The sequence below is a fragment of the Vitis vinifera genome, chromosome 7, assembly GCF_030704535.1.
Source record: "Vitis vinifera cultivar Pinot Noir 40024 chromosome 7, ASM3070453v1".
Taxonomy (NCBI): Eukaryota; Viridiplantae; Streptophyta; class Magnoliopsida; order Vitales; family Vitaceae; genus Vitis; species Vitis vinifera.
In genome coordinates, this window is record NC_081811.1 from 29,583,181 (window position 1) to 29,592,961 (window position 9,781).

Here is a 9,781-nt window from a genome sequence, read left to right on the forward strand (position 1 = left end):
CCTCTGCCGGCGTTGTTCAAGGAATTCCTCCACTTCTCTCAGATTCCACCCATCTTTATTCATCCCAACGTTGTCCGGGTGCTGATGGGATGCAGCATCATCAACATGCTGTACAGTCTCGACCTGACGCTACTGGAAGTGTTCTTTGTCTATTCCCTGAAGAAAGCAAAGACTGATATCTTCAGTGTGTCCGCGCACCTGCCCTCCCTTCAAATGGTGACAGAACTGCCAGATTCGACAAAGGGAGGGGCGAAGGGGCTGGTGGCGGTCGGGGGTGTATGGGCGGGGCTATCGCAGCATGCGTCGAGGCCTTTTTCTCCAAATTATACTTTAAAAATTCCGGGTAATCTTGTTTTGCGATTCTCTGTCCGGTTTTTACTTTGCTGATTTTTTTGTTGATTTTTCCGGACGGAATTCTCACCCTTTGTTGCTGACAATGCAGGTTTGGAATTGAGGGGCCACCTTGTGGATTGGGTGGAAAAGGGGTCCTTCGCCTGTGTCTGTAAATTATTCGAGATAGATCCCAAGGAGAGGGCCTACAAGACATTGCTTTCCGCGCGGAATTTGATAGCGGTCGTCCGGGAGCCTCAGGAATATGTTATCAATATTCTCCCCAGGAAACTGGCAAAGGATGAGATAGTGCCTGGGGAGCATTATACTGTGAAGGAGCTCCCCCTCTATCAGGAAGCTAAAGAGGCTGATGCTGAAAGACGGCGAAAGCTCTTGGAGGATAGAGATCAGAAAAAAACTGAAGGCACTATCCGAAAGGCTCCCGGACAGAAGCGTGGTCCGGACTCTCCTTCAAAGAAAACTCCAGGAAAGAGGAGGAAGCTGGTGAAGAAGCATGGGAAGGATGTGAAGGAACCCACTCCTCCCAAGGAGTTTCCCCCTCCACAAACTACCTATGAGGGGGAAGTAATGATAGAGGAGCCAGTAAACGCTGCTCCGCACTCTATCTCAAGCGGCCCCGGACGCATGTCGGGGTTGAATCATTCGGGCCCCTCCTTAGCCGCGGCTGCGCGTCTGGCTAACGTGGCTGAGGAAGCTGCATCTATCAACCGTCCGGGCAACCTTAATCCGGATGCTGATGCAGCTGAAACAACCCCGTTGGAGGAAGCGGGGGCAGAGAGCCAAAGTCAGCCTTTCGATGACCCGGATCGCTTGGCCATAGTCCCGGTGAAAGGACCTCCTTCAAAGAAGCCGCGTTCGACGCGCGATCTACGGTCTGGACTCCTTGGGCGGCTTGAAAAGCGGCAGCAAGAGATTGAAGTTAGCTGCGCTTCTGCCCATGACGCTCATCCGGATGGAGGCGAGGTGGAAATGGCAACTGAGACCTCGGCCGCCCCGGTAATAATTCCGGCTGAAGATGTATCCGGACATATGCGTCCGGACGAAGATGTGGAGGTCCCGGATCCGGGACAAGAATTACCTTCTGTTTCCTCATCTGAGGAGGAATCTGCTGATGATGCAGCTCCTGCTAGCCCTTTCAGCTACGCGGAGTTGGAAGTTAAGCTAAAGCATATTACACCTGACTGGAAAGCCATCAAGCCTTCCGCTAAGATGTTTGATATGATAGAAACGGTATATCGTTGTCTTGTGCTTTTGCTTTTTGACTCTTTGTTGCACTAATGTGTTTGTTGTAGTACGATTTATGTCTTTGCTTTTTTTGTTTGCGTGTCAGCTGGTGAGGGGCCTCCGCGGCATGGCTCAACAACACGATCTTTTTACTCAGATGCTGCAGACTGCAGACTAATGAGGACCTTCTCCTCTCGGCGCCAAGAGATTGAAAATCAGCTGCGTCTGAAAATGGAGGAGGCTGAGGCCAATCTAACCGCCATGCGAGAGGAAAATGAAGCCCTCCGGGTGGAGTTGGCTGAGGCGAAGAGTCGAGAAGAATCAACTGCGGGCCGCCTACATGAGGCGGAAAGTGAGGCAGCCCGGCTGAGGGATGAAGTGAGTCAACTCCGGACCGAAGTTTCGATTGAAAAGAAACAGAAGGAAGATTTGCAGCTGCGCCTGGATGTGCAAAAAGAAGAACTTGAACGGGAGTTTGCTGTGGAAAGGGAGGAACTTGCAGCGGATTACCAGCAACAAGTTGATGATATGTTTATCTTTGGGTATCGCTGCTGCATGAAGAAGAATGGTATCAAGCGAGATACCCCTTCGATTCCTCCGGGTGAAGAAAAGAAGCTCCACGAGAAGCCCGCTCCCTGATAGTTTATCTCTTTTTGCAATTTTTCTGCTGTAATTTTTCCTTCTGTATTTTTGTGGTCCGGAGGTCTCTTTGTAATTACATTTATTCATATCAATAAAAACACACTTCTTTCTCATTTGTACTTGTGTCTACTTTTTATTGATAGTACTGCTTTAAATTGGACACATTCCATGGTCTGAGTAACGGAGTGCCATCTAGCTTTTGTAAATGATAGGCTCCATTTTCGTTTGCCTTAGACACTATGTAGGGTCCTTCCCAATTGGCTTGGAACTTTCCTGCGCCTACTTCAGCAGTATTTTCAAAAACTTTTCTAAGTACTAGCGTACCATTTTTGAAGTTTCTGGGCCTGACTTTTCGATTGTAATGCGCTGATGCCCTTTGTTGATAATCTGCTATCCGGATGGCCGCGCTTTCTCTGACTTCGTCTGCCCAGTCCAAATTCCTTCCTAGTTCCGTGTTGGCATCTTCTTGTTTTGCTGCATCGGTCCGGATAGTAGGAAGACCTATTTCAGTGGGAATAACTGCATCCATTCCATATGTGAGGGCGAAAGGAGTGTTTCCTGTTGGCCGTCCGGGTGTGGTTCGATAGGCCCACAGGACGCCGGGTAGCTCCTCCACCCACTTCCCTTTGGCTTGTTCAAGCCTTTTCTTTAAGGCATTGATTAGAGTTTTGTTTGTGGCTTCCGCCTGCCCATTGCTTTGAGGATAACGCGGCGTGGAGTATGAATTCCGGATATTCAGTTCCGAACAGAAATTCCTGAATGCAATGCTGTCAAATTGTGGACCATTGTCAGCTATGATGATTTGGGGAATTCCAAAGCGGCAAACAATGTTCTTCCATACGAATTTGGTGACATCTTTATCTTTGATGCTTGCATATGCTTCAGCTTCTACCCATTTACTGAAGTAATCAGTGGCGACAAGGAGGAATTTCTTCTGGGCAGGTGCTGCTGGGAGGGGTCCCACTATGTCCATGCCCCACTGCGCGAAAGGCCATGGGTCTGAGACCGATTTCAATGCTGCTGATGGCATATGTGGAATGGGAGCGTATCTTTGACATTTATCACACTTTTGTACATATGCTGCTACGTCTTTCTTCATTGTTGGCCAATAGTATCCCTGTGAATGAGCTCTATGTGCCAGGGATCGTCCTCCCGTATGATTTCCGCATACTCCTTCATGTAATTCAGCTAGCACATACTGGGCTTCTGAATGCCCAAGACAGCGAAGATAAGGCCCTGTGAAGGATCGCTTGTACAGGTGCCCCCCGATCAGGGTGAAATGGGCAGCTTGCACCCGGTTTTTGTGCGCTTGTTTAGGATCTTCGGGTAAAGTGCCTGCCCGGAGATATTCTGCAATATTATGCGTCCATTCTTGATCATCCGTTTGGTTTGCCTTAATGGTGTTGCAAGTGGAATCTTCTGCGACAGAGGGATTGGCTTGCACATGTATGGGCAGTAGAATGACTTCTTTGATAGGAAGGGAGGCAGCTATGCCGGCCAAAGCGTCAGCGTGCCTATTGTCAGCTCGCCTAATTTTTTCGATTGTCCACTCGGTGAATTGCTGTAAGGTGCTTCTTACTTTGGCCAAGTATCGCGCCATGCGTGCGTCCTTAGCCTCATATTCTTTCTGGACATGTCTTACCACTAGCTGTGAGTCGCTGTAGATCCGGAGTTTGGAGACGGATAGAGCAAGGGCAAGGTCCAATCCGGACAGGATGGCCTCGTATTCTGCTTCATTGTTAGACGCGGAGAATCCCAGCCGGATGGCTTGCTCCAGATGTTCCCCAGTTGGGGACTGTAGTACGAGCCCAACTCCAGAGCCTGATGAGCGTGAGGCTCCGTCAACTCGTAGTGTCCACCACTCCTGTTCACTTGATTCGTGGTGCTGGTTGGGTCTTCGTGAATATTCGAGCACAAAGTCGGCCATTACTTGGCCTTTTTTGGATAGTCTGGGTTGGAATTCGATTCCAAATTCGCTCAATTCAATGGCCCATTGTAGCATTCGCCCAGTTAAATCTGGTTTGTGCAGAATGCTACGAAGGGGTTGGTCGGTCAGTACAATCACTGGGTGGGCTTGAAAATAGGGTCGGAGTTTTTGGGCAGCGCTTCGAAGAGCTAAGGCTGTTAGCTCCATTTTTGAATACCTGGTTTCTACATCTGCCAATGCCCTGCTGACATAGTAGACAGGTTTCTGCTCCTTTGGTGAAGGGCAGCGGAATAGAACGGTGCTGATTGCCTATTCTGAGACAGCCAGATACATGTATAACTTCTCCTTTGGGATGGGGCTGCTCAAGATGGGTGGATGCATAAGACAATGTTTAATTCTTTCCAACGCGTTTTGGCAATTGTCCGTCCACCCATGCGTTCCAGCTTTTCGTATCGCCAAGAAGAAGGGTCGCAACTCATCAGTGAAGCGGGCTATGAAACGCCCTAACGCAACGAGCTTGCCTGTGAGGCGTTGTAACTCTTTTTTGTTCCTGGGAGGAGGTGTCTCCATGACTGCTTTGACTTGATCCGGGCTGACTTCTATGCCTCTTTGGCTGACCATAAATCCCAGAAATTTGCCAGCACTCACGCCAAAGGCGCATTTAGAAGGATTTAGCTTCATGCCATACCTTCGTAAGAGATGAAAAACTTCTTGTAAGTGAAGATCATGCTGCTCTCGGGTTTTGCTTTTAACCACAATGTCATCAATATACGCTTCTACCGTGTGGCCTATTAGAGGTTTGAAGATTTTAGTCATCAATCTTTGATACGTGGCGCCAGCGTTTTTGAGTCCGAATGGCATGACTTTGTAGCAATAGAGGCCGTGTGGTGTTATGAATGCTGTCTTTTCTTCGTCATCCGGAGACATGGGAATCTGGTGATATCCGGAGAAGGCATCCAAGAAAGAGAGCATCCCTTGCCCGGAAGTGGAATCCACAATTTGATCTATTCGTGGTAATGGAAAACTGTCTTTTGGACATGCGTTATTGAGATTGGTGTAATCTACACAAACTCGCCATTTTCCTTCTTTTTTGGGTACTATGACTACGTTTGCCAGCCAATCCGGATAAGAAACTTCTCTGATGAATCCGGCTTCGAGCAATTTATCGATCTCGTTCCGGATGATTCTTTGTCTATCCGGGTGGAAACGCCTAATCCTCTGCCGGACGGGTCTGGCAGTTAAAAAGATGTTAAGCCTGTGAGATGCAATGGAGGGATGAATTCCCTTCATGTCAGAATGTGCCCACGCGAAGATGTCGTGGTTCTGTCTGAGGATTTTTTGCATGCCCTGAGTTTCTTCTTGTGTCATGAGGGAACTGATGTTTGTGAGGTGATCGCTTTCCTCCGAAATTTGGATTGTTTGTAAGGGATCTGCTACCGGGGGATCTTTGTCCGCCGGACCCAATAATTGCTATTGGTCGTGTGCAATGCTAGGTTTAGGGGGAGATGCATCCTCCTGGTTAGCGACTGCTTCACGTGCTATTTGATAGCACTGGCGAGCGGCTAACTGGCTGCCATACAAGTCAGTTTGCCCTTCGTTGGTGAGGAAACTCACCATTTGATGATATGTGGAAGGGATGGCCTTCATGTAGTGAAGCCATGTGCGTCCCAAGATGACATTGAAGGGTGATAACTCTTGTACCACTGAGAATTGCACGTTGAGAGTGACTGGGCCAGCTTGGATCGGCAGTATAATGTCTCCTAAGGACGTGGTTGATGATCCGTTGAATCCGGATAAGATTCGTCCGGGGTTTTCGAGACCCGCGAGACTATGTCCCATATGGCCAATGACTAATGCTTGCACCAGATCGGCTGAACTACCTGGGTCAACCAAGATACGTCTTACATCGAAATCTCCTATTTCTAGGGAGAGGATGAGGGCGTCGCGATGTGGCTGTAGCGTCCGGGTGGGATCTACTGGTGGGAAAATGATTGTCCCATCTATGGGGCGAGGGCCCTCTCCAGTAAGACCCGGCCGGATGGAATTAATGCGTTCGCGTATTGACGCGGCCCGCAGCAATTTCTGCCTTTTCCGCCTGGAATCGTATTCCTCGTCAGATGGGCCCCCGTTGATATAGTTTATGACAGCCTTGGGGGCGACTGGGGCCCTCGGGGCCCCAGAGTTATGATGTTGAGATACGTCCCTTCCTCCAGTATCTGAGCGGATGTACTGTTTTAAATGTCCTGCTTTGATGAGCCTTTCAACTAGATACTGGAGGGATCGACATGTCTCTGTTGTATGACCATGGTCTTTGTGGAAGACGCATTTCTTGCTGCGGTCTCTTATGGATGGGTCCGTTTCGAGGGGTCTAGGCCACCTGAAGTCGGACAAGTCTTGGATCATTGGGAGAAGTTTTTCGTATGACACGGATAGGGGTGTGATGGGTGGCCTATCCGGACGACTCGGCCCGTCCTGCCTCCGGTCAACTGGTTTTGACCGGTCCGGAGGTTTGGCATGTCTGTCCGCGTCATTTCTAGAAGCCCGTCCGGCAACCAAAACTTGCTGAGTGGCTGCACGTACGTCATCTTCGAGCATTGAATATTTGTTAGCACGTCTGAACAAATCGTCCATCGTTGTAGGAGGCTTTTTGGCCAGCGATTCGAAAAATGGAGTGCCTGGACAGATGCTTCTTTTGAAGATCTGTAGGACAGCATCCATGCTGCAAGCCTCTATTTGAAGTACGGCTTGGCCAAATCGTTTCACAAATTCCCTCAAGGATTCGTTGTCTTTCATTTTTATGTTGTGGAGGGTGCTGATATTCTGCTTGTGTCGAGCAGAGCACAAGTACTGTCCCACGAAAGCTTCAGAGAGGTCCCTGAAATTGTCAACAGAGTTAAGAGGTAGGTGATGGAACCATGAGAGGGCCTGCCCTTGAAGGCTGGCGGGGAATACTTTGCATAGCAATGCATCATTGCCAATATCGAGCGTCATAAGCTGTCGATAGTGCATGATGTGATCGAAGGGATCGTTGTTCCCATCGTATGTGGAAAACTTTGGGACTAGGAATCCCCTTGGGGGCTCGTAATGGGTGATACGAGAGCAAAAGGGCGTGGAGAGCATGTCATCCAGCCTTTTGCTGATGGAGCCAATGGGTGGCTTGTTTGGGAGGTTTCTCCCAGCTGGTCGTTCCACCAGGTGTGAGTGAACGTTCCGCATCGCTGGGGTGACCATGGGGTCACGATGCGGAGGTACGTTCTGCACCATGGGAGCGATCATAGGATCGGGGCGTGGCGCCCGGGTTGTGGCTACTGGTGGCCTTGATCTTCCAGGCTCTTGTGGGCCTAGTCTTGCGCGCATAGAACTTGACAACTGTGATTTTCTATCACGTTGTCTTTTTGCTGAAAAATGAGTGGAATCTGAGCTTTCCTCACGGGGAGCTCGAGGCATAGGTGTACGTGGCTCATGGGGCCCTGCGTTGCATGCTCCTGGGACAACTCCTGTTGACCCAGGATATATTGATTCTGGCTCTGGCCTTGAGTTTGCCACCTGGCCTCTTGAACGCTGACGACGAGGAGGACCTGATGTTGAGGCTTGAATGCGTAACACAGCGTTTTCTTCCCTTAACTTCTCCGTCTCCTGGAGGAGAGCTCTTAGCTGTTTTTCACTTGCCAACTGTCTTTTTTCGATGGCCTGACGCCATTCGAGATTATCCTCCTCCCCTCTACCAGATGATCGACTTTGGGAAGGTGTGGCCATCTTTGCTAGTAACTGAATAAAAAATAAAGTTTCCCACAGACGGCACCAATGTTGTCGCCTCGCGTATCCAGTGGTCCACGTTGCTGCCAGATGGATGGACACGTGATTCTCAACACACAAGGGGTTCTTGATTCAGCGGTTGCACCTGCAAAAGGCATCCGGACAGGGTGTCCGGACGCACCCTCCGATGGTCTTGTTAGCCATGGTGAAAGAGAGATATATGAATCAGTTGGCCTTTTTCTAGGTATCAAGAGGTTACCAGAGGGGGGGGATCCTTTCTTCTTCGTGTGAAGGCATATATATACAGCTTCAGGGATACTGCTCCTTTCATTAATAGTGAGAAGATATTTTATGTTGTGATGATGATAATAGGTGTCAGTAGGAGCACTATCATCCTACGAATGGCTGTCAGAGACCATGGTAGGTGATGCAGCTGTCAGAGATCGTGGGAAGTGACTTGCTGTCACTTCCTCTTGTCTTCTTATTCTGCAGGTGATGGGACGTGGGCCATGGCTGCTTGTTGTGATTGCGTGTAAGACTCGCTTTACTTTAATTGACCATCCAGACGATTTATATCCGGATGGCTCATGCTGATTATCCGGATGTGTTGTGGAGACTATCCGGATGTCTACGCTCTGCCAGCGTCGTTTGCTCTTCCTTGGATAGGAGAATCTGAAACGTCGTTTGCCTTTTCTTGAGGGGGTCTGGATAGGATAACTGCACCATGCATATCTTTAGGGGAATCCGGATGATGATGGTCCGGCTGATAATGCGTGCCACGCGTTACCATGAGCTGTGTGCCACGTGTTTCCCAAGGGGAGGGGTCCCTACATATACCATTGTATCTTTATCTTTCAAGGCCTGGTCCATAGCTGCCACTGAAGTTTCCCCCGGAATGTAGGTGGTATAGGTAGGGGGCTGCCTACCATAAACTACGTCAAATGGGGTCATTTTAGAAGAAAAATGAAACGAAGTGTTATACCACCATTTTGCGAGTGGTAACCACTTGCTCCATTCTTTAGGCTTATCTCCACACATACACCTTAAATATTGTTCCACATACTAACTATTTCTGTTTGGCTATCAGTTTGCGGATGATGTGAACTACTCATTAGTAGTTGAGTCCCCTGTAGTGTAAAGAGATGCTGCAAAAAGTGACTTGTAAAAATTCGGTCTCGATCGCTTACAATAGTCTTTGGCAGCCCATGTAACTTGAAGATGTTATCCATGAATAATTGTGCTACATCTTTAGCTGTATAAGGGTGCGCAATGGCCAGGAAGCGAGCATACTTAATCTATCCATGATCACCAGTATGACGTCCTTACCATGTGATTTTGGAAGCCCTTCTATAAAATCCATAGAGATATCTGACCAGATTTGATCTGGTATTGGTAGTGGTTGCAACAATCCAAGGCAAGCTATATTTTCAGCCTTATTTCTCTGGCATATATCACATTCAGCTACAAACTTACAAGTTTCTTGCTTCATCTTTTGCCAATAAAAAGCCCTCTTTATCATTTCTAAAGTTTTTTTTTAACTCTGGATTGCCCTCCAGCTGCTCCACTATGAGCTTCTTGTAGTATCTTCATTTTAAGCTCAGTTGTCTCCCTAACCAAAGTCTCCCCTTCTACCTCAATTGCTCATTTTCCTAAGTAAATTTGGAATGCAATGTCGGACATGCTTGTATTTTTTGAATGAGTTGTTGTATCTCTTCATCTTCCTTTCACTCATTTTGTAACACCTAAAGCCATTCTGCTACTGGGAATGATATGGCTATAAGGAATGCTTCACCTTCTTTATCATGCATGAACTGCCTCCTTCTCCTTGCCACTCCTATAGATAATCTCATAGTCGTATCCCATCAACTTAGTAAGCCATTT